The sequence below is a fragment of the Nematolebias whitei genome, chromosome 12 (genome assembly GCF_014905685.2).
Source record: "Nematolebias whitei isolate Nwh7 chromosome 12, NemWhi1, whole genome shotgun sequence".
NCBI lineage: Eukaryota > Metazoa > Chordata > Actinopteri > Cyprinodontiformes > Rivulidae > Nematolebias > Nematolebias whitei.
In genome coordinates this window covers 48,513,941-48,516,999 of record NC_056509.1, presented here as the reverse complement: position 1 = coordinate 48,516,999, position 3,059 = coordinate 48,513,941, and the positions used below count along the sequence as shown (strand labels likewise).

Sequence of the window (3,059 nt, the reverse complement as noted above, 5' to 3'; positions counted from 1 at the left end):
GAACAATCAGCAGATTACAGATACAATCAACAGATTACAGATACAATCAACTGATTACAGATGTAATCAACTGATTACAGATACAATCAGGTGATTACAAATACAATCAACTGATTACAGATGTAATCAACTGATTACAGATACAATCAGGTGATTACAAATACAATCAGCTGATTACAGATACAATCAGGGTTCCCCACAGATCCACTTGTCTTCCACAGTAGACAAACTGTTACGATGGTTTATTTTTACTGTGGAGCGCATCTCTAAATATCAGGACAACAGTAACAGGAACTCGACCATGGAGTTTGTGGTTCTTCTGGGCCTGATTCAGAGAACAAGCTTCTAACAGTTTTATTTATAGCATCAAATCATTCAAACTTTTTACAGAACTGATCATCTATCAGTGAATTCAGCACCAAGTCTGGACCCACTTTGTTCTTAAATCTGCTTTTTCTCATTCTGAGGGACAGAAACTGATACTGAGCTGAAGAAACGTCAGATGTTTGCTTCTTGGTGGATTTGCAGCAGCAGTGTGTTTGTTGTGGGGGGTAAATGGAGCTCCAGGCATGTGGGGGGCTCGTGGTTTATAAGGTGACACCACTGAGGGTTTTCTCGGGTTGGACTCCCAAAGCAGGGAGAACCTAAAAATACTCATTTAATTTCATCAAGCTAACAGCTGCCGTCGACTGGACATCCAATAATTACTTTCTGAATGTTTAAAATTGTCCAGTGGTTCATGATATATTTTGCTAACATAAACAAACACAGACAGAGGAAATTAAATGATTGCCTGCCTTTCATGGTGGTGCGTGACCTCCATCGACAGTGAACATTTTTGCTCTTTGATCAACATCAGCCTCAGTTGAAGGATATTAACAGCTTTAAATACATGTTTCAATTTTTATCATGTGAGCATCGGTCAAAGGTGCAGCAAACCCATCAGCCGGGGTCCAGAACCAGACCTAGACCCAGATCCCTTGCAGTGGTTTCAGTGTAAACCTGGACAGGAGCCTGTAATCTGATTCCAAGCTTCATTATTTGGATCAGACCAGGCTGGGAGCTCACACTGTCACACCAACATCTTTCCCACAGCCACGACGCCATCAGCTGTTTGATTCAGTCTGACGGCAAACAGCTGTTATGTTGCCACGGCAACAGCAGCGTTGTTATGGAACCAAACAGGAGGTGGTTTTGCAGAATGACCTCATGGTTCTGTTATCAGCTGCAGCAGGAGGGTTTTGTTACAAACAGCAACAAGCATCCAGTGAAGGAATGCTTGTCGCCCGCCTCCGTCCAAACCAGATGCTGAACTCAGATCATCGTCTGCGGTGGACGAAAACATCATCTCAGCTTCAACCACACCAACACTTAGCTCCACAACTGTAAAACTGACTGAACCATTGTGGTGTTGGCAAAGGTTGATTAGCTGTGGCGGCCATCTTAAACCACCATTCATTCAGATTATCATTGTCCTTCTGCTCCTCTAAGAATTTACAGATTCTTACTATTTATAACATTAACAATTTTCAAATTTGTATTTTTGTTTACAAGATTTATGTAAGTCAGGAGGATATACCATTACTTTAAATCAAATATTCAGTTTTATTCCAGCACTTCCTCTCTCAAACATCAGAGCAGAGGTCACGCGTCTCGTTACAGGAGATAAAGTCTGGATGAGTCTTAGCATTTGGTAACAGGCAGGCCTTCTGTACAAGAGTTTACACATTATTGAAATATTTTCTTAATTAAACAATTGTGATTGTCACTTTTTAATTGTTACGTATTTTATTAAACTTTCCACTAACACTTTGTAGATGCGTTTTATTTTCTGTATGACTCAATTCCTAAATTTATGATCAATTGACTGTATTATTGGGTGGAGGCTTTATTTAAGTCCACCGGGCTTCTGCCTGCACTGTTATTATAATTATTTTATATCTTTGATCTGTATTTTAATTGTGCAAAATAAACTAAATTAAACTAAATGTGTGCCAGCTCCAAAACTTAATCACCTGTAGATGTTCATCCAATGATTGCTTTCTGTGGATTTTGTAAAATTGTCCTGTAGTTCGTTAGATATTTTGCTAACAGAAGGACAAATGCTCCCTTTCAGTGACGGGCTATGAAAATAATTCAGCACAAAGTAAGTTGTTCTCATCAGACGGATCCAAAACCCAAAGTGTTCTGGTGTCAAAGAGAAACAAATCCAGGAAAACATCAGGAGGTTTCTGCTTCAATCTGTCCTATAATGCACTTGGGTTGTGTCTTCCCCATTGATATGTTTCGTAACTAAAGATAATGAGGTGTGAGGGATTGGAGGCGGGGCTTAAGTGGGATAAGGGGGGCTGGGGCGGGACTTCAGTTCTGTGGGAGGAGCTAGAAGCGGGACTTTAGTATTGAAAAGTGTTTTTTTATTCTTTGTTATCCGTTATTTGCTGATGGATTTCCCCAGGTCCGAGACTGAGCCGACCCGTCCAAATGTTGGAGACAGAACCATCAGACCAGACCGTCCTCCTCCTCTGCTCCTTGGTCCAGTTCTTATGGATCCGTCTTTATTGTTACCCTGTAGCTCAGGAAGGAATTAAACTTTAATTTATCATGATTTATTTCTACTGTCTCTCTTTCTGGTTGTATTCAATAACTTTAATAACATTATTGTCGTATTTTAGGTTTGGATTCAGTTGACAGTGAGTTGACGACTCTGAAAAGAATGAATTCAGCAAACTTTTGGACTCACCTCGAGTCATTTTATCTGCACGTTAATAATCTTCAGAGAACATTGAAGATCAAATCCTTCCAAACATCCTCAGCTCGTTCTGTCTGTTCACACAGTATTCACAATAAATACATTATCAGAGCCTTCTGAGGCTAACATATGTTTATGTTCATCATTTACTCAAACACAGACAGCACGGTGGAACAGTGGGTAGAGCTGCAAGCAGATCACCAGTCTAAATCAAGGCCAGAGGCCTTTCTGGGTGGAGTTTGTATGTTCTCTCTGTGCATGGGTGGACTGGAGACCTGTCCAGGTGTCCCTGTGATGGACTGGAGACCTG

At 40.7% G+C, this 3,059-nt stretch overlaps 1 protein-coding gene across 1 annotated transcript in view; it reads right to left on the bottom strand.

The window, feature by feature from the left end:
• The window catches only part of LOC119418404 (filamin-A-interacting protein 1), a 27,438-nt gene that overhangs the window by 23,678 nt on the left and 701 nt on the right, over positions 1–3,059 (bottom strand). The window lies entirely within an intron of this gene.